Here is a 24,091-nt window from a genome sequence, read left to right on the forward strand (position 1 = left end):
ATATATATATATATATATATATATATATATATATATATATATATATATAATATATATATATATATATATATATAATATATATATATATATATATATATATATATATATATATATATATATATATATAAATAATTTTGCAAAATAAATTAGATGTATGGTAATATAGGCTAAATATTATTAAAGATGCATGAAAGGTTATTTAATAAGCTTTCTCACAACAACTGTGTTTTCTGCATTCCCTTCCAAAAATTTTAAAATCAGCAACTTCTCTTGTGTCATAGAGGGTTTTCTGAAATCACAAAACAATGGTATCAAAAAATGTTTACCATGAAACATCAAAACGTGTTTGAAGTACTTTCAGCCCATTTTCACGCCCCATGTAAGCGATGTATCCGATTAACAGTACAGTGAATACTTTTATGTTAAATAAATTTGCTTACTTCCTTTTATACATTGATAAATTGCCAGCAATTACCTTTATTTAAAAAAAATCTAAACCCAAACCGCTCATATACATTTAAGAAATAAAAGCCCAAACTTTCATAAACAAGAGTTCAAGTCTAAAGTTAGCATTACGGTTGAGATGCTAACGGACTTTTTCAATCGACACTAAACAATTTCTTTAAAGTAAATATTCAACGGAAGCGTGTCATTTGCATCAAATAAAGTGTCAGGAACACTTTAATGTACTATTTGTGTAATTTTAGAGACCAAACTTACCTGAAATTAGTGAAAACAACGGAGAGAGACGGTTTCTCCTGCTTGACTGTTGAGTTTCCTCTCCGTTTCCATGGTAACTCCCTCAGTTCCGGTTCAAATGTTACGTGATTGTTCAGAGCGCGCGCTCATTACAGCACGTAAAATCACCCAGAATTCACGTTAATATAATATAATATAATATAATATAATATAATATAATATAATATAATATAATATAATATAATATAATATAATATAATATAATATAATATAATATAATATAGCTTTAGAAATGGTAAACGTGGTGTAGAAATAACATTGAAAATAACGTGGATTAAATGAATATGTTTTTTCGTACACATATGTACACATGTATGATGAACAATTTTTAAGTTTATGCTTTTGTATTTTTTTTTAAATATGTTTTCAAAATATATTTCAATTTATTTAACACTGCTTTAAATATATGTGAAGATATTACATGTATGGGTGTAATTAATGCAAATTTATTAGGCTATATAAGGGCTGTGGCTTATCTAATGATGTTTTAACTACTGTGATGTATAATGTTTTTATTTATGCACTTAGTCATTTTAATGTAGTGATTTTAAAAAAAATGTTCAGAAATAGCTGTACTAATGCACAGCACAAGCATTTTCAACGAGATATAACCCACTAGAGGGCACTTATTGCTCAATTTCTGCCATAAATCCAAATATACAGTATGTTATATTGTTTGCGAATGTAGATGCTTAATAACAAATAATTTAAGTGCAGGTTTTGCAGTGACACAGAACTTAAAATGATTTCTACAACAGGCTATTTCTATACTTGCTTCATTTATGTGGCTATAACAGAGGTATGATGTCCGAAATAAACGTGCTCATGCTAAATTTGGCGTGAATTAGACGGAACAAACAAAGCCCAGTTTTCAATGTCAATTTTTGGACTAAATTTGGATCAAATCAGATGGCCCAAACAAATCTCAATTTTAAACGTCGATTTTTGGGCCAAATTTGGACTAAATTTAGACGGACCAAACAACGACCAATCTTCAACGTCGATTTTTGGGCTAAATTTAGACTTAATTCGACGGACCAAACAAGGACCAATTTTCAACGTCGATTTTTGGGCTAAAAGAAGTCCATGACGGGCCGACTTGATTTAGCCCAAAAAACGACGTCTAAATGACGTCTGGTGCTGGGTGGGACAGGTCTCTACTTCATCTCTTGGCTGCATGGAACAAACCCTTGCGCTAATTTCAGGGGCGGATCTAGAAAATTATTCATGGGGTGGCAAGGGGGTGGCATTAAAATTATGAGGGGTGGCAACACTAAAGCAAGCATCCTTGCATGTTTTTTTGTGGATTCAAGGAACGCTATTCTTATTCGGTGTATACACTAGGGTGCACATTTTTACATTGTCATATAAATATGAAATAAAGGCTGATGTGTGATTGACTTGAACCTGATATCTGGATTGGAAAGTCAGATAAATGAAATGAGATAGTACGGTATATTTAACTTATCTTTGTTGAGTTCTATGCAAACCTGTAGCAAGTTTAAGTCTATGCCAAGTTTAATTTACAAAGCATGACAAACAATGCAGACTGCATATGGATACAAAGTCTCAGTGGATCAAGTTTCCTTAAGTCAAAAACACATAATAAATATACACATTTAAATCACCAACAAATATCTTCAAATGAATAAAATAAATCACAGTATTCAGTGCAACAAGAGCAACAAAATGACCTTAAAGTATTCAAATATCTTGGATGAGACATAAAAACAAATTCAATAATTTTAGTGCAAGTAAAGCAACAAAAGTCCCTTTAAGTCCAAGTATCTCTTCTTTTTTAACAAACCAACAAATTTGCATGGACCGAAAACTAAATAACAAATTTTGGTGTAACAAGGTTATGACCAGCAGTTTATTAAACCATTCACAAACAGCTTTGGTGCACATGTGTACAGTTGCAGACATATTGTTGTAGACATTACAGTTGTCAGGGTTCTTACACCTTTTCCAAAGTAAAATTCAAGCACTTTCCAAGCATTTTCAAGGTGCATTTTCAAGATTTTCCAGCACTGTGGTAAATTACATGTTCACATACATGAGTTCTTCATTTTAAAACAGATGTTGTGCTATTAAAAACAACTGTCTGGATTGAATACAACATTGCCTAATATAAATAGCCAACATACAGTATACAAATTATATAATTTTAAATATTTAATTAATATAATTTACAGAGTATCTGCAGTATTTTTGTTTTTTATTTTTTAAGACCTGCACAAATAAAAGTAATACTGTATGAGTGGGGTAGGGCAATGTCGATGGTAACATATTAATGACTGGTATTAAATGAATGTAAAAAAAAAACATGATACTAAACTAAAATTCTAAAACTTGCAGTTCAAAAACAAGTTTTTCACAAATACATTTCACATTTCAGCCTAAAAGTACTAAAGGTAGTCAAAAAGAAGCTATAAAATTAATAATAACATTAATTTAACTAGCCCAAATAAAAAAGACAATATTTTTAAATATAGAAAATCAGTTAGGAGTCTAAATGTCAATCAAAAATATTTTCAATACACAAACAAACAAATATGAAGGAATAAATTTTTTTCACTATTTACAGTGCATCTGCAGAATTTTTAAATATCAATTTAGGGCAATGTATGGCCTTTTTAACAGCTGCACAAGTAAAATGAACACAGTATGAGTGGGGTTGGACAATGTACGGTAACATATTAAGCCATAAAATGACACAAAAACAAAACGTCTTATACAATGGCATTTCAGCCTTTATACATTAAAAGGGATAAATCAAGTATATAATTGATTATATTTATTTAAAACATATAAACATATATAATATGTCGTTTTCAAGCCATCGCGGACTGATGCGACAACCTCCCGGCATGTTTTCGCGTGATCGCTTGGCTTCTGACTTGCTCTTCCAGGTGTCCGTCCTTGGTTTCCAGGGCGACGCTGATAGATGACTGGGACGCTCGTCACACTATACGCTATTTTTATGTCATCAAAATACGGAGTCGCTGCTGTAAATCGGTCGAGGAAACTCTTTTATTTTTAGAACACTAGGACACTAGTGCTGGGGTGGCAAATGGGGTGGCAAGGCTTTTTCTTAGGGTGGCAATTGCCACCCCGTGCCACCCCGGTAGATCCGCCCCTGGCTAATTTGAAGGTAAAGACGATCAGAGTAATGGTAACGGACTTGCGCGTAATGTATGACACATCGGAGTCTAGGCACGCTATTCCGCTATTAGTCCGCTATTGATTCACAAACTATTCATGCTTTCGGGGCTCTGATCCTTATATTTTTGCGTGAAATTTCAAAATATTTGCATAGTTGTCAAAATGAATGTCTTGTGAGTGTTTTATAATGAATGCTCACCCATAGAGGTGGATCTTGTGAGAGTGGTGTTTATGCACATATAAGCACCAGCATCAACAGATTCAGAATGGATTTGCTGTATTTTTCATTTGTATATTTTATAATGGATACAAACAGTAGATATTCTGTCAATCCAGTTCAAATGGACAGGTTTAGTGAGTGGAATCTTGGCATCTCCCTGTTGTTCTGTTTGGCAGGTTCACTTATAATAAAAAGTACTCTGAAGTTGTAAAGAATGTCTGAATTAAAGAATTCAGGAGCTTTAAACCTGTATATGTATATATATGTTAAAAAGTTAGAACTGAATAGAGGGTTTTCTTTTAAATTCAGCTTTAATTTAAAGTTTGTTTGTTTGAGTTTTTTTATAACATGCAGTAGAAGAATAAGACAAAACAAATGTTTTGGTTATTAAAAAAAGGTTTAAAAAAATGAAATGAGGAAATGTCAGGCATAGGAGGGCCTTGCAAAATTGACCCGAGAAGGAGGTGGGCCCCGGCGCAAAAAAGGTTGAGAACCCCTGCACTAGATGAACTGAGGAGGGCAGCAATACACCTCTCATGCATCTAGGCTGCCGCAAATGTCGAAAGAAGAAGAACCATATAAGTAGAAGAAGATTTTGTTTCGTCATTTATGAAACGCAATACATTAAAGAAAGAACTGTGAACTCTTCTGCATAATGGAATCAGTCATACAAATTAATCAAGGTTTTTCTTTTCTTATCTATTTTATTTTGTTGTGTTGTTTACTTTAGGTTTGTCTTTAACTGGTGATTTGTTATGTTTTAACATTTAGGGGATACTAAATGGGACATACGCCATAAAGTATGGAACTACATCGAAGCAAAAAACCTGGCCAGTTTCCCTCGACCTGTGCACAACAGAATTCCCAATTTCAAGGTATCCTAATGTCAACAAAGGCTGCCTATAGAGTAAACTGGGGCTAATAATTGTCATTTTTTTTATACAGTCAAAATTTTGTCAATATTTCTGCTATTTGTAAGCAGTTTAGAAACAAACTTATATGGACAGGGTTGGCAAAGACGCTTTCAGACTCTACCTCACACTATCCAGCTAAATCTCGCCAAGTAACAAGACAACAGAACATAAAAGGGTTAAATTTGAGCCGCTAACCGCGTTTTATGCCGACAGAGTGCTTTAATAGAAACGATCCTTTCCCCAATTTATGATGATTTACAAACATTTTGACAAGCTTGTATCATCATTATAGGTTTAACGCACCTGCATGCGTGTCAAATAGGCGGGGCACATCAGAGAGATGAGCACAATAGTTTAGATTAAGATACGAATTTACATAATTAAATATATATAAAGTATTATTATTTTTTAAAACACTACCTGTAACGGCCCTACATTACAAGAACAATAACGATAGTAGAGATCGTATTCAGAGGACTGAATGTGTTCTTACAGAGATGTGTTTACACTTACATTGCGTTCTTGTCTATACTTAATTTTAAAACAAAACCATGGACAAACAAGCTTATGTTAAGGAGCCTACAACACTCTTTATATACGGTAGCATGTAGGCCTTTACTACACCTTGAATTTCTTTCTTTTTTATGTAAAATGTCAGTAAAAATCTGTTTTAGCAAGCTAATACTGTATAGGTGAAGTTAATCGTTTCTAAAAAGTGCATCTAATGCAACATTGGGCTTAGGTATTTTGGTATTATAAATTATTAAAATGATAGTATAAATGAAATGTTGAATCATTAAAACCTCAAATATTGGTGTTGACACTCATTCAGTTGCAACCCATGTCATTAAAATCTCACTGCAGTCAGATATGGGGTACATTGTCATAATGGAGACATATTGTTTATTGACATTGATTTGAGAAAAAAAAATATATATAAAAAAATATTATATATATATATATATCTAAACCAGGGGTGTCAAACTTACTTTCACTTAGGGCCACTTCAACATTATGGTTGCCCTTAAAGGGCCGGTTGTAACGCTAAGACTGTACAAATGTCACTACTCATTAACATATTGTTAAATAACTGTCTCTTTATTTTATTGTATATGCATTTGCATATATGTAAAAATATGTTATTGCTTTGTGTTATTTTAACAGAAGTCCTTTTAATTTATCAGGTTAAAAAATCCACAATACTCCATAAAGTAAATAACAAAGACAAATATCATCAAACTGAAGTCATTACATTAACTTTGTTAAAAACTTTTTGTTACATTTGAGAGGGGCAGGACTATGGAACAAGTTCATGATAGTAAATGAAATGTTGAATCATTAAAACCTCAAATAGGGGTGTTGACACTCATTCAGTTGCAACTTTTTTTCAAGTAGTAAAGTAAAGTAGTAAAGTAAAGTGCAAACTATTCTCAACAAAATAGCAGCTTAGCAGCTTTAAGACAATGGCAATTATATGCCTGCCCTGATCCTACCATCACATCAACTGCATACAACAAAATATCAAGATGTGAAATACAGTATTGTAAACCAAAAATAAAGTGTGTAGGCTTAACCTACTACCAAATTTGTGCAAACAAACAACTTCTTCCGTCTGAGTTCAACATCACCATCATCAACAATCCGTTTCAGAGTGAGAAAATGTATAGTTTAACCTAAGCCTACATCATAACTTCTCACTGTTTAGCATTTGGGAATTTCAAGGTTCTTGTGCAAAAACACAAGCTGATCGACATGGTCCGGTTTGAGAGCGCTTCTTTTTGCAGTGATACCATCTCCTGCAGTGGAGAAGACTCTCTCTGCTGACACACTTGTCCCAGGGATGCACAAGTATCTCTTTGCTAACCTAGAGAGGAGAGGAAATGTGCCCTTATGACGATGCCACCAGTCCAGAGAGAGGCACAGCTGGGGATCTACAGTACAAGTCCATTTCCTCCTCAGCACTGGCATCGGCGGTCTTACTTTGTACTGCAGGTTCACTGGTGTCATTGATGAAAGCAGGTCCCAGCAAACTTAAAAGCAGCGATGAGGCCCTTCTTTTGGGAGTGGATGGGCCTGCTGAGTCTGACACATTAGCTGTGTCTCATTTAGAAGGATGCGCCCTCCGGAGGTCGCATTCGAAGGCTGCATACGTCATCTAGGCTGTCTCATTTCAGAAAAGCAAGTAGGACACTTCAAATGCGACCTTCGAATGCGACCTTCTTTCACAGGAATTCGAAGGATGCATGAGATGTATCCTTTGCTACTACAGATAACCCACAATTCTTTGCGTCGCCGTAAACAACTGTCGTTAATTTGAAAAATGCCGGCACCGGCAGATGTACACACAAGCTAAGATGTGGTGTTTATCATTTAAATAGGTAAAAACGGATAAGGTTGTTCTTAATATCCTCCTTTTTTTTTCTCTAACAGATATGCTGCAGCTCTTGAAACAATGAATAAAATAAAACAAGTAAAAGCTTTTTTTTTTCAAATTACTTTACAAATTTAAAAATAATTTTCCTTCATTTAAGTAGTGTGAGAGTGCAACGATGCTCTAAATTTGTTTGCATAGTAACGTGATAAATCCTGTTTCATTTTCCAACTGTCCTTTTTTTTCTTTCCTCCCGTCCTACGGAGGCTGTCTCGTTTTTGTTCTAAGTTGGGGACACTTCATATACACATCCTACAGAGGATGCAACCTCCGGAGGATTCGACCTCCGGAGGGCGCAGCCTTCCAAATGAGACACAGCTATTGTCATCCACGGACAGCAACTCTTCCTTGGTTCCTGAACTTCCTGTTCTGCCAGGCGCTTCATCTCCTTCTGTTCTCTGTCTTCTCTCATACTGTTTGAAAAAATAAATAAATAAGAGCAAAAAACAGCAGTTAGCATCACTTTCTCAGCCAATGCTGCAGCTCATATGACAATATTTATTTATTTACACATAACTATTTTTCTCAGTCTAACATTTTACTATGTAGCTGCTTAATAATTAATTAACATTACATTGTTATTATAGTTACATTTTGTAATAATTGACAATTATTACATTATGAATGAACAATTATTAAATTATGAATTTACAATTATTAAATTATTAATTACATTTAAATTATTTTACAAGTAAAAATGAATTACCTCCTCCAGGGAAGCCTCTGAAGTCACTCCTGTGGAGACATCCAATCTCTCCTCTGTCAGGAAAGGTAACCCCTTAAAGCGAGGATCCAGGGCAGAGGATGTATGAAGGTCTTTTTCTCTGCCTCACTTTTGTACCTCTTAAGGAAATCTGTTTTGATGGCGTTCTTCACATCATGGATCAGTGGTTAGTCTCCAATAGTGTCGGACATGCTCTGGAGGAGTTGGGCATATACTGGTACAATTAAGCTGACTGTAGGACTGCTCTCCTCTGACATAAACACAGTGGCATCCTTCACCGGTTTTAATGTCTTCACTACTTCCTCCACATTAGCCAGATCGGCTCTGCTGAGAGTGACGATGTCACTTTCATCTACATTTAGGGCAGGCGACAGCAGGGTGGCTTGCACTGCAGCCTGCAGTTGCAAAAACCTCTCCATCATATCATGAGCACTGTTCCACCTTGTGGCGACATCTGTTGTCAGTTTAAGTGGACTTGTCAGTTTAAGAACAACTCTCTGGTTTTCTTCAAACAGGTGCTTTGCCTTTGTGCTGCGGTGGAAGTATGCTGAGATACGTCGGACTCTGCCCAGAAGCCTGGAGACCGCCGGTAGCTTAAACGCCCACTGCGCAGCGAGGTTCAACGTATGAGCAAAGCATTTCACATGAGGGAACTTACCAATTTCAGCAGCACTAATCATATTAGCGGCGTTGTCCGTCACCAGCACAACACTTTTATCTGTTAGTTCCCATTCCTCCACAACATCCAAGAGTAGCCTTGCCATATGAGCACCAGTGTGGCTCTCATAAACTGCTCTCGTCTGCAGCACATGTGATACAATCTTCCAATCCTCGCTAATATAAAGTGCTGTTATGGTTACATAAGACTCTGTTGCGACTGAAGTCCAGGCGTCACTTGTAATGGCTACACGACTGGCTTTACACATTGATTCCATTACCTTTGCTTTGGTTTCATTGTACAATGCGGGAAGCGCAGAATCAGTGAAGGTAGCTCTTGTCGGTAGCTTATACCGGGGCTCAATTGTTTTAAGCATGTGGCGAAACCCGCATTTTCTACCACAGAATAGGGTCGTAGATCCTTCGCTATGAAACATGCCACCGATCGTGTGATCCTCTTTGCTCTCTGGGAGTTGTGTGGCAATGTTGACACTAGCGACCGACTAAATTCTTGGCGGGGATGTGTCGACTTTTTGTGTTGTTGTTGTTGAAGCTAACTCAGGATGCCAACGATCAACATGGTTCGTGAAGTTAGTTGTATTGCCAACGTGCTTGATTTTAGTGTGGCAGATTTTACACCGCGTAAGACTTGTCTAGTTTCCCATTCACTTCATAAAATCTGAAATGTGCCCAGATATCTGCTTTCCAAGCTTTGGGCGCGTTTTTAATAACCCTTCTATCGCGGTCATCTCCCTCCGCCTCAGCCATCTTGCTCGTTGTTGTTGTTATTCCCCCAGAACCGGAAGTATTTGAAACTTCTCAACTTTATTTTCCGCCAGAAAATAAACAGTGACATAATCGATTATGGCACTTTGCCGCATCGATGCTGAATCGTTCATGCCCCGCATCGGGATGCATCGCCAAATCGATTATTGTTGACACCCCTAACTATCTGTCAAAAAACGATTTATGACCCTGACACCTCTGACTTCCTGTTCCTGTTGTTTATGACACCCTGTTTAGTCATAAACAGTGTCTGTTTTGTAATCAGAATGTGATTCAGCCATTTTGTTTTACCATGTGTTATGAAGTGTTACAGTGATCTCAGAAGGGTTGCTCCATCAAGCACTCTAGTTGTTTCACACCTTTGAATAGGCAAGGCAAGGCAAGGCAAGTTTATTTATATAGCACATTTCATACACAATGGTAATTCAAAGTGCTGTACATAAAAAGGAATTAAAATCACAATAGCATAAAAATTTAAAATAATAATCACAACAATAAAAACAAAATTAAGAACATTTAAGATGATTTAAAAAAAGAAAAGAAAATGATTTCAAATTAATTAATACAGTAAAATGATTATGCATAAAATAATGCAAACTGTTCGGACGTAGCACAGTGCTCATTCAATAAATGCACAACTAAACAGGTGAGTTTTGAGTCTGCATTTAAATGTGGCTAATGTATTAGCACATCTGATCTCTTCTGGAAGCTGATTCCAACTGCGGGCGGCATAATAGCTAAAAGCGGATTCCCCTTGTTTTGTGTGAACCCTTGATATTACTAACTGACTCGATCCTAGTGATCTGAGTTGTCTGTTAGGTTTATATTCAGTGAGCATATCTGCAATGTATGTAGGTCCTAGGCCATTGAGTGCTTTATAAACAAGTAAAAGTACTTTAAAATCTATCCTAAACATAACTGGAAGCCAGTGTAAGGACCTAAGGACTGGTGTAATATGCTCTGATTTTTTGGTTCTAGTCAGAATCCTGGCAGCAGCGTTCTGTATGAGCTGCAGCTGTCTAATGGTCTTCTTGGGAAGGCCGGTGAGGAGACCATTACAATAGTCTACCCTGCTGGTTATGGTTGAATAAGAGCAAGAATGAATGAGATGAGAGACATTGCTTTCTTTTGTTTTGGGATGAAAGACTCTTCCAAACATTTGTCCCTATTGTCATCAGCGGCTGCTCAATAGATTAAAATGGCAAACAATTATCCAAGTCAGAAACTGTCTTAACCATCCATGCTTCTAAAAAAATTTATGCCTGGGTATGTTCTTTGCAGCTGCTCTGTGTTGCAGTATATTTTCCACTCATGAAGGCAAATGAAGAAACAACAGAAGAGTTTAAGAACTCAAACAAGAGTTAATTAAGAAAGTTCTAAGAGAACTTGTTAGAGATCCATGCAGCAAGTTGCCTATCTGTGAATGATGTTTTTCTCAGACTAGCTTGTTTAGCCTGTGGACAGTGTTGTTGTATATTTGGCTTGCAATGTTGTTGTTATTTATTTATTTATTTATTTTATTTTATTTTATTTTTTAAATACAACAATATATTTTGCATACAAGAGCACATATAAAAAAATAAAAAGTAAAAATAATAATAATAATAATAATAATACAAGAGAAAGGCTTTTTACATAAACAACTTGTATTTGAACTTTTTTTTATTGTCTCCAAATATATTTTAATATCCACTTTAAATTGTTCAAAATTTGGTCATTTATCATTCCTTTTGGTTTATGAATATAGTAACTGGCAATTATAATAATCAAATCAAGCATAAATATAAAACTCGTATCACCATCAAGTGAAAAACATTTTAGCATATCAGCTTCTACAAAATGCACAGAAATCATAGCTTTTTATTGTATATAATTATTAATTTTTTGTCCAAAATATTTGTGACTTAGGACATTCCCAAAATAAATGATTAATAGTAATAGGAAACTTTACAAAAAACACAGATGTCTTCAATGTTCACCTTAAAACAAGTGATTCAGTCAAAAAAACAAAAACAAAATCCTTGCTCTGCAATTTAACACAAGAAGTAAATTCTTCCACTGATTGTAAAAAATAATTATCAACTGAAAAGTTATGAATATGAACAAATTCTGTATGATTTTATAAAATACCATCCTTATTCTATACTACCTCTACATTTTTTTTTAAATTATTGAGCCATTTTATTTTAAATATGATATTAGAGGTCTTAAAAAAAACATTCAATCCTCCTTCAGTTTTAGAAAAGAAATATTTTCTTTTTTTAATATAATATGATTTGTTCATCCAAATAAATGTAAACAGTTTGGCATCTATCATTTTTATTAACGTTTTTCATTTTTATTTAATAATTTTTATTTTATTAAATCACAAAAATTCTTTATTAATACTATTAATATTGTGTTTTATATAGATATAGATAAAAAACATCTATTTTGTTTACAATTTGAGACATATTTCGAAATGATAATGGGGTCTAGCATTTCATAGCCATTAATATTAAGCCTCCTAATAGATGTATACTCTCCATTTCTTTTCTCTAAATTATAAAAGTATAAAAGTAGAATTAGTTTTCCCTTCTTCTAACCAGTGTCTTCGCGATCTAACAAATACTCCTTTTGCCTTAATTATATATAATTTATCTAATTCAGCCTGCAGATTCATTAACAAGTTAGAATTCCTGTCAGAATTATCAGTAATGTTACAAATAGCTCTAATAATTTCCTCTTCCTTTAACTTATTAGACTTTGCCACTTCTTTGCCTTTTTTAACTGCACTAAGTCAAATCTGAAATTTCAAAAGCTCCCAATTTTTACCGTACAAATTTGTTTGTATTATCTATTTAATCTCATTTTTTAAACAATCAATTTCCAATAATCTATTATTAAATGTCCAATAAGTCTTTTTGAAAAGTTTAATTATTCCAGTTAACAAGAAGATAAATCATTTTGTGATTAGACAATATTGATGGTTCCATTGAAACTCTGTGTGTATTTTGTTCTAATGAATTAGAAATTAGCCAAAAATCAATTCTTGACTGTTTAGATGTATCCCTACTGCTCTATGTGTACTATTTTAACAAAGGATGTTTACATCTCCATACATCAATTACCCCTAAATTACTAAAAAATTTAAATAACTCTGAATCCATTGTAGATGGTCTATCTGGAACAGGAATTCTATCCATCTTAACACCTGGACCAACATTAAAGTCCTCACCTAGAATAATCTCTATATCATAATCTTTCTCTTACCTTATTAATTTCATTTTCAATATCAGAGAACAAATTAAAGTTATATTATTTAATATTTGAAGCACCTAACAAAAACATTTTATTGCCCCATTGAGCCTTCCAAAATCTCACATCTGAAGAACAAGCATGAGCACAAAATAAGCTTTGTGACCTTTCTTTCTGGCATCTAGCATGTTTTCTCGAATCAAATTCTCCAGGTTCCCCGAACTTTCATTAATTTTCTTGTATAAGAGAGTTATAATGTTCTCAAGAAGTGACGGTTTGTCTTTCATCTTTTTGAATCTAAGTTTCTCTGGGGTGTCATCCATATCTGACATACGTGGAAGATTTTTCTGAAAGGTGTATGAGTGATCTTCCAAACTAATGTCATCAGACTTTTTGGTGTCTCTGTAGATTTCAGTGTTTTAAAAGCAGCCTTTTGTTTTCGTTTTCATTTAATAGTGCCGCCAGAGCTGTGGATCATACTTTGTTTCATTTTGTGAGAGAAAATGCACATACAATCCAACGTAAAATACAAATAGTCCATGGAGTATGACACTGGACTTCTCCCTTCAAAAATATTTGGAAAAAAACACCCCTAAGGCGTCCGCACTTAAAACAGAGTATCCACCTTGACCGCCATCTTGCCACCTTGGCTTGCAATGTGTTACCCTGACTGGAATTATCAAACATGTAGTGAAAAGTTAGTCAGTATGTAAACTTTTCACATAAATCTGTTTGTTTGTTTAACTTTATTTTCCCCCTTAGGGGAAACTGGTTTTGCAGCACCAGTCAAAACACATACAGACAATCCACAATCCACAAACAACACCTTCACATATGAAACACAACACCCCAATCAGATTAAGAATTCATCAAACTAATAGCCAAAAAAAAAAAAAACACGTTTGCGTTTTCTTCTACGAGGTACTCTATACCGACGCCCTGACGGCAGCAATTTATATTCCTTCTGCAATGGATGGTCCAAATGTATTAGAATTGAGTGTGCTTTTGTTAACCTGTCTATGATAAATCTCAGTGCGTTGACTTTAACTCATACCAATAATTTTTCCTGCCACTTCGACAAGATTATTTAACCTCTTATAATATGCGGCTATTTTGGAGAGTTCCGCCTGGATTTGGCCTACCCAAATTCAAATGTTTACCCTGTACACATACAATGGAGAAAAAAAAATGGTGTCATTGTATAGAAAACCATTTTAACAACAAAATATCAGTGTAATTTTTTATAAATAGCATTATAAAGGTTTTAAATTTTACTGTAAACACAAAAAAAAAACATAGGCACTTTTTGTTTCAGGTGGTGGCTTAACAAGAGTAATATGACAACTGTAGCCAAATTCCTGATACGTCTGTGCACTGAAAAAAAATAACTTTTAACATTACATTTACTTGATAAAATCCTCGTAACAATTTGCACTAGTAGATTTTAAGTAAATTTTACTGCTCTAATATTAAGTACAACTCACCTGTCATTATCAGTTAAAATCTACTTAATAATTAAAGTAATACTTATGATGAAATAAAGTAAAAGTTACCTAATTATCTTTAATTCACAATTTAGATTTATTTAAAGTAATCAATTAAAGTTAATTTATTGTTGTATCAGCAGGAACCTTGTTTTTATAAAATTAAGTAAATCTTACTTTTAATTTTTTTTTATATTACTTATTTTTATCAATGTATATTACTCGTAATAAAATGCACATTGATAATTTATGTAAATAAATTATTTAATCTATATCTTTCACAAATAACACAACCAAATTATAATTTAACAATTTATTTATCCAACATTGCCAAATACAAAAAAAGACATTCACAATACAGGATTTTCAATAAAATGCATTGTTGAATTTTGCCTCAATTGGAACAACTGCATGTCTGAATTATTTGTTTTAAACAAAATTGTGCAAAAATAAAGTAAAATACAGCATGTTAGATATAAAATATGCCAAATGATACATAAAACTTCTCAAAACCAGGTTGTATTGACAAAACTACAAACAACTGTAGATTAGTCCTTTTTAGACCATATTATTAATATAACTTAATAGCCCTCTGACACAGTAAATGTACAACATTCAAATCAGCACTCTGAACAAGTGCACTTAAAAGTATGCTTATAAAACCTTAATGCAGTAAAACACTATAATCAACAGCTGAACATGTAAGGAGTTGTAGTCAAGGCATATCAATAGCATTTAAGATGATAGCTTCATCTTTAAAGCTTGCACTTCTGAGGATAGCTTGATTCCATCAAGTTCTAAACGGACTAATATCTCAAATGTGTACCGCAGAGCTAGAGGGTAATGCAAGGTTAAGGGCATAAATTAGCCCCATGAGCAGTCCACATGCTTTTGCAGTATTGCCGCATCCTTGCAAGACTTTCTGTCCTTCAAGAAGAATGGACACATCAACTGGTTCTTCCCCATCAACAGCATGGACGAGGATTTTAAGAATGTGCAAACTGGCATCACTTCGTCTGTCCTCCTGCATACAATGTAAAAGAAACTTAATTATTATTAGACAATTATTTTGGGAAAAAAATGATTTGCAAAATATGAATCTTTAACCCTCAAAAGCTCAAATCCTCATTTTTTGTTCAGAAAATGAATAATTGTCTTAGAGGTTTGGAACAGTGTGATCAATTAATGGCAATTTTCATTTTTGTGTGAATTGATTCTTTAATTAGAATAAGATAGATATCTAGTTTATTACTCTATAACAACTTTAGACATTTACTCTGTATTCTTTTCGCCATCACTGAGTATAACATGTCCACCCCTTTATCTACCTTCCCTCTTTTTGTTAAGGGTTAACTTGTATTACATTTTTAACATTTTAAACTGTATCATTTAGAAATAAACCATGCTTTACCAAGCAATCATCGAAGAGATCCTCTTCTTTCTCACCAAGGTAGATAATGAGGCTGCTGATGACAGATTCACGTCTCCCTTCAATTCTTTTGATTCTGTGAAAATATAATGTATTTACATAATTTTTTTTTTCATACAACTACATTTAGTAAATTTTTTCTCTTTTGAAAATGTGCCTTTCTCCAAAGCAACTTTAAAAGAGTAAGACATCAAGCATGCCAAGAAGTGTTACTAAAACATTTCTAGCATTGTTAGAAAAATATAAATTAACATTGAGGGAAGGAATTAAAGAATAAGTGATTAAAGATAAGTGAATAAGTGATAAGTAATCAGCAATTTAGAAATGTAAATGTTCAGTTAGGTTTTACAATTATTAACTTCTTTCTTACTTTATTTAATTTAGCCTCAAATGCATACTCTTCTTTGGACAAAAAAAAAAAAAGTATTCTGATACATTTAATCATGACAACAGGTACATTTAAGTTAGCTTAGCATAGCATCTAATGTAAACAACTATTTAGATTATTAAGGTTAACGTTACTTTTGGTCCGTAATCAAAACATATTGCTATGCTCACTCTAAAATGTAAGTCTAGCGTAATAATAACGTATATGATCCCGTGCGGCTCATTACAGAACGACATATAAGTTACATTAAATGTAAAAGTTTAAAGACTAACATTACATCGATTAACACTTTATAGCATTTCAAATACAAATTAAAGCTGCAAGCAGCGATGGTAGGGCCCTCGCACTCGGGCTCACCGCCGATTGGTGGCGAATGGTGGGCACTATGCTATTAACACAGAAAATGTAGTAGGAATATGCAAAGTCATTGATATGTGCCAATCTTCCTTCTGCCAGCTGGTGGCGCTATGCCTATAACTGAATATTGGCATGCAGATGTGTTCAGGCCAGTGCTTTTATCAAACTTATGAAGTTTGGTGAAGCTTGAACATGGCATGCTTGAGTGTAAGTCATGACATATCCTGCTGCCAACAGGTGGCGCTATTACAAAATATTGTCTTTTAGATGTCTTCAGGCCAGGACTATTGCCAAACATGTCAAGTTTGGTGCAAATTGTACATTGCATGCTTAAGTTAGTGTAAAACAAGTAATTTGCTGTTGCCAGCTGGTGGCGCTATGACTATAACTAAATATTGGCATGTAAATGTATTCAGGCCAGGACTCTTATCAAACATATTAAGTTTGGGGCTGATTGGACATTGCATGCCTGAGTTACAGTAACTTCCTGTTTCATTGCATTAAGAGTATGCTTTAGCACTTAGCTAAATGTTGCTAACATGTTTCTAACATGTTGCTACCCTATTTTAACACTTGTTGATATTTTTAAAATGTTGCTAGGCATCCACAACAGTATTAAATATGTGGCTTCCTATTACCAGCTGGTGGCGCTATGACTATAGCTGAATATGGGCATGTATATATCTTCAGGCCAGGACTCTTATCAAACATGTGAAGTTTGGGGCTGATTGGACATTGCATGCCTGAGTTACAGTAACTTCCTGTTTCATTGCATTAAGAGCATGCTTTAGCACTTAGCTAAATGTTGCTAACATGTTATAGCATGTTTCTAGCATGTTGCTACCCTATTTAACACTTGTTGATATTTTTAAAATGTTGCTTGGCATCCACAACAGTATTAAACATGTGACTTCCTGTTGCCAGCAGGTGGCACTATCACTATAACTGAATATGGGCATGGGCTTGTGTTCAGACCAGGACTCTTATCAAACATATTAAGCTTGGGTCAGATTGGACATTGTATGCATGAGTTACACTTATTTTTCTTTGTATTAATATCATGCTTTAGCTCTCAGCTAAGTGTTGCTAGCATGTTTTAACATGATTCTAGCATGATGCTAGCCTATTTAAAACTTGCTGACGCTTTTTATTATGTTGCTAGGAGTCCGTAACACCATTAAACGTCACTTCCTGTTGTCAGCAGGTGGTGCTGTGACTATAACTGCATGTATATATCTTCAGGCCAGGAGTCTTATCAAACGTGAAGTTTGGGGCTGATTGGACATTGCATGTCTGAGTTACAGTAACTTCCTGTTTTATGTCTTTAACAACATGCTTTAGCACTAAGTAAGTGTTGCTAGCATGTTTGAGTACGTTTTAAACTAGTTTAGCACTCAATGGCTTTTTTAGTGTGTTGCTAATAGTGTGTCACAGTGTTAAACATGTCACTTCCTGTTGACAGTAGGTGGCGCTATAACTATAACTGAATATTGGCATGTAGATATCTTCAGGCCAGGACTGTTATCAAACATGTGAAGTTTGGGGCTGATTGGACATTGCATGCCTGAGTTACAGTAACTTCCTGTTTCATTGCATTAAGAGTATGCTTTAGCACATAGCTAAATGTTGCTAACATGTTTCTAACATGTTGCTACCCTATTTTAACACTTGTTGATATTTTTAAAATGTTGCTAGGCATCCACAACAGTATTAAACATGTGGCTTCCTATTACCAGCTGGTGGCGCTATGACTATAGCTGAATATGGGCATGTAGATATCTTCAGGCCAGGACTGTTATCAAACATGTGAAGTTTGGGGCTGATTGGACATTGCATGCCTGAGTTACAGTAACTTCCTGTTTCATTGCATTAAGAGCATGCTTTAGCACTTAGCTAAATGTTGCTAACATGTTATAGCATGTTTCTAGCATGTTGCTACCCTATTTAACACTTGTTGATATTTTTAAAATGTTGCTTGGCATCCACAACAGTATTAAACATGTGACTTCCTGTTGCCAGCAGGTGGCACTATCACTATAACTGAATATGGGCATGGGCTTGTGTTCAGACCAGGACTCTTATCAAACATATTAAGCTTGGGTCAGATTGGACATTGTATGCATGAGTTACACTTATTTTTCTTTGTATTAATATCATGCTTTAGCTCTCAGCTAAGTGTTGCTAGCATGTTTTAACATGATTCTAGCATGATGCTAGCCTATTTAAAACTTGCTGACGCTTTTTATTATGTTGCTAGGAGTCCGTAACACCATTAAATGTCACTTCCTGTTGTCAGCAGGTGGCGCTGTGACTATAACTGCATGTATATATCTTCAGGCCAGGAGTCTTATCAAACGTGAAGTTTGGGGCTGATTGGACATTGCATGTCTGAGTTACAGTAACTTCCTGTTTTATGTCTTTAACAACATGCTTTAGCACTAAGTAAGTGTTGCTAGCATGTTTGAGTACGTTTTAAACTAGTTTAGCACTCAATGGCTTTTTTAGTGTGTTGCTAATAGTGTGTCACAGTGTTAAACATGTCACTTCCTGTTGACAGTAGGTGGCGCTATAACTATAACTGAATATTGGCATGTAGATATCTTCAGGCCAGGACTGTTATCAAACATGTGAAGTTTGGGGCTGATTGGACATTGCATGCCTGAGTTACAGTAACTTCCTGTTTCATTGCATTAAGAGTATGCTTTAGCACTTAGCTAAATGTTGCTAACATGTTATAGCATGTTTCTAGCATGTTGCTACCCTGTTTAACAGTAGTTGAATTTTTTTTAAATGTTGCTAGGCATCCACAACAGTATTAAACATGTGGCTTCCTGTTACCAGCTGGTGGCGCTATGACTATAACTGAATACGGGCATGGGCGTGTGTTTAGGCCAGGATTCTTATCAAACATGTTAAGTTTGGGGCTGATTGGACATTGTATGCCTGAGTTAGAGTAACTTCCTGTTTCATTGTATTATTAGCATGCTTTAGCATATTAGCTAAGTGTTGCTAGCATGCTTTATTATTTTTGTAGCATGTTGAATATTAAGTTTGGGTCAGATTCAACATTATATACATGAGTTACAGCAATTTCCTTTTGTATTTGTATTAATAGCATGCTTTAGCTCTTAGCTAAGTGTTGCTAGCATGTTTTAGCATGTTTGTAGCATGTTGCTAGCCTATTTAAGACTTGTTAACGCTTTTCAATATGTTTCTAGGAGTCCGTAACAGTGTTAAACATGTCATTTCCTGTTGTCAGCAGGTGGCGCTATGACTATAACTGAATATGGGCACTGACGTGTGTTCAGGACCGGACTGTCATCAAACATGTGAAGTTTGAGGCAGATCGGACATCGTATGCCTGAGTTATAGCAACTTCCTTTTTCATGGCGAAACATCAAAGTTTGTCCGGCCGCCACGGACACGCCCTTCGACGAAAACTCTAAAGCTTCGCAATTTAACATCGCAAAGGCTGATGACACTCAGCAAATTTGAAGATGATCGGATAAAAACTGTAGGAGGAGTTCGTTAAAGTATGAGGCCTGAAAATGGCAAAAACTGCACAAAAATCGTACAGGAAATTCAATATAACGGACTTCCTGTTGGGTTTCGGATGTTGCACCAGGAGACTTTTTTGTAGGTATTGGTGTGTTACATATGTGTACCGAGTTTCGTACATGTACGTGAAACGTAGCTCGAGGGGCACTCCGTTGAAATTTTATAGGTGGCGCTATCGAGCCATTTTGCCACACCCACTTTTGAAAACCATATCAGATGTAAATTTTCGCCAGGTCTGATGCGTGTGCAAAGTTTCGTGAGTTTTCGGGCATGTTTAGGCCCTCAAAAAGACTTTTCATTTTGGAGAAGAAGAAGAAGAAGAAGAAGAATTAAAGCTGCAAGCAGCGATGACCGGGCCCTCGCCATATGCGCAGTCACCATCCCGATAGCATCAGGAAAACGGTGCCCAGTTGGCACATGCATTCACAGTAACCCTCTGCCAGTTTGGATTTAAAGTTTACAGAATTGAAAGGGTTAATTAAAATCAACACACAGACACATACACACAATATTTAAAATTTTGCCATCCAGTTTAATTTGTTAACATTAACTATATTAGTTAACATGAACAACAATTAAATAGCATTTATTAATATTAATTAATATTAAGCTAAAAAAAGTATTCATATATTATTAAAAGGTACATTAGTACATTTATTTATATTTGTTAAAAATATTTGTGGGTTCATGTATTAATAATACATTATTAGGGTATTCTTAAGGCATTATAATAAATGCATAATAAATTATAAACAACCTTATAATATGTTGTATCATCTCATGAGCATTTATAAGAACAGTTTTAATGTATTAGAATTTTTACTTTTTTTATTATAGCTTTTATGAGTATGATTACCTCCTCATAGTTATAATGTATAAGTCTCATATTTTGCCATCTTACTGATGTCACTTTACTTAAAGCATACAAAGATCACTTATAAGTAATAATAATAATAATTCTCAAATAGCCATAAGATCAGGTATCAGATCAGATGAATGTATAATATGATCAGTTTAATTATTTTGATGGTACCCGTTAGACAGCTTTTTATAAGTAACTCTGCAACTGCATGTCAGCTAGCAGTAATTATTATTAGTAGTGTGCTAAATATATGCTACCACTGTATTTAGACAGTTCCCCAAAAGACAAACTGATTATAAGTAACTTTGCAAGAACATGAACCTTCTACTTAGCCTAACATTAAACTAAGTCTACACTGTAAGGAGTGTTAGTTGGTGAGAGTTAGTTGTTAATAGTCAATAGAATAGAATATAATGTAAAAAATAAATATAATATGATATAGTCCATTACAAATGAAGTAGGTTTAAAATGGTGTCTACTGTGTGTTATAAATAATCATAATCTTAAAAGTTATAACCTCTAATATTTAAGTATTATAATGTATGATAATTGTTGTTATGAATATTCATTGGATGATATAATATATTATAAGGTTTTTTATAATGCATTATACGTTCATTATAATGCCTTAGAAATACCCTTATAATAGGGGCTTCATAGAAAGTGTTACCAAATCAGTGAAAGACAAACAAAACATTTAATAATTTTTCATTAAAAAAATAACTAATTTTTTTATGCTTTTTAGTGTTTATTTTAAAATTATGTAAAAGTATTCTGGCAGTACAGTATATAACAACTCCAAATAAATCTATGCATTCGTTTCTTTGTTGCACATTGAGAATAAACAGAATAGGATTAGAGGTAAAAATATTCCTTATCATACGAGGACCTCTGGTGTTCATCCCTTGTATTACAGTCTTCATTTCTCCCTCTGTCACTTCTGGATACTTTTAATGTTTTTGGTGCCTCTGAGCATGATACAATTTTGATACCAAGCGTATTTTCTAAGAATGATTTGTTCTTCATACATACAAAGTTTTGAAGAGTTGGTATTAGGCACTTTAAAGATATAGAAAAATGAATGCAACTTTTTTTACTGTGACTTTTAAAAAATCACCACATCAACACCGTTCAAGATATCCAAAATCCGCTCACAATTTAGCATTTTGAGTATATTCTTATCATGTTGACAAAGTTTGGTGTGAACTTCTTGTTTCTGCTTTGTTTAGTATGATTTTATTTACAGCCTGATTTTTCCAAAAATCCACATTCAAATAAAAATAGCCAACTTCCTGTTTATTATAGCTAATGAGTGTTAATTAGAAAGTTGTCCGGCTTGATGAGACCAATATATGTACCGAGTTTGGTGACTGTAGGCAAAACTAAACCCCCAACTTTTGTCAAAAGGTGGCGCTATAGAGTGCCTCCTCCACGCCCATTTATGGGCTTTTATCAGTGTCTAAATATCATTAATACAGATGTGTGTGTTGAGTTTCATGAAATTCCAAGTATTTTAAGTGGCTCGAAAACACAAAAAACTATAGTTAAAGTTTGACACGTTGCCATGGCAACATGATAAAAGTTATCGATAATGCCCTTCACAGATTCTCATCGGCCGTGTTTCGACATTATTGGGATGAAGTTTCAAGCAAATTGAGTAAAATTAAGAGGCTGATTTAAAAGCATTTAGAAAACGTTGCGCTTTCTGCTGCCAGTTGGTGGCGCTATAACTTTAACTCATAATAGTCACATCTCTGTGATTGGCATCAGACGATGAACAAACTGCTGAAGTTTGGTCAAAATCAGACAAAGTGTGTTAAAGTTATTAGACACTTCCTGTTTCTCATTTCTCGCCATAACTTTGTCGCCCCGCCACGGCCAAACCGTTCGAAATATCAAAATTCCCCTGGCAATTTTGCATCCCCAATGTCTTGAGATCATGCTGACCGAGTTTGGTGGCCATCGGTGGATACACCTAGGAGGAGTATATCAAATTCCATTGCATGTGCTTTTTAGACATCCCTGAATAGCTGACTTCCTGTTGGGCGAAGCACTGACTTTGAGCATGAAAGTTGTTCGGCCCGATGAGGTCTATATGTGTATGAATTTTGATAAATGTAGGTCAACCGGTGTGTGCTCCAGAGTCCCTCAAAAGTAAAAATTTTTAATGCTGTGCCACGCCCCCCCCAGGTGACCCCCCCATGTCAAAGTTTGTCCGGCCCTGATGGCCGCAGGTTCCAATGTGTGTGCAAAGTTTCAAGAGTTTTCGTGTATGTTAAGGGCCCCGAAATGACCCAAAACATTGATGAAATAATAATAATTAAAGCTGCGAGCAGCGATGAACGGGCCCTCGCACCCGGGCTCACCGCCGACCGGTGGCTTCAGGAAAACAGCAAACGGTGGGCAGTATGCTTTTAATACAGTAAATATAGAAAAAATATGTCATAAGTCATTTAAATGTGCCAAACTTGCCGCTGCCAGCTGGTGGCGCTATGCCTATAACTGATTATTGGCATGTAGATGTGTTCAGGCCAGCACTATTATCAAACATATGAAGTTTGGTGCAGATTGACCTTGGTATGTTTGAGTTAGTGAAATATATGAGATATCCTGCTGCCAACAGGTGGGGCTATGATAATAGTGTGTCACAGTGTTAAATATTGGTATATATTGGTATATAAATATTGAATATTGGTCTTTAGGTGTCTTCAGGCCAGGACTCTTACCAAACCTGTGAATTTTGTGGCAGATCAGACAGTTTCAGGCTAAGTTATAACCACTTCTATGTCTATGCAGAAACATCAAACTTTGTCAGGCCACCACGGACATGCCCTTTAATGAAAACTCAAGATCTTCACAATTTAACATCTCTAAGGCCTCAAGATCAGACTGACCAAATATAATGTTGATTTAATTAAATGCAATCAATGCAAGGACTTCAGATAGATGCCAACTGTGAACCAGTATGCTACAAATTCCCTATTTTCTGATGATGATAAGAACATGTAATTCATGATGATAGCAAAATGTTATTATTGCTTCCTTTACATCCACCACTTCTGCTTAAATGTCATTGTTACCTATCTGAACAATTTTTGTATAATATATTTTTGTATAAAA

Source organism: Garra rufa, chromosome 11 (assembly GCF_049309525.1).
Source record: "Garra rufa chromosome 11, GarRuf1.0, whole genome shotgun sequence".
Classification (NCBI taxonomy): Eukaryota; Metazoa; Chordata; class Actinopteri; order Cypriniformes; family Cyprinidae; genus Garra; species Garra rufa.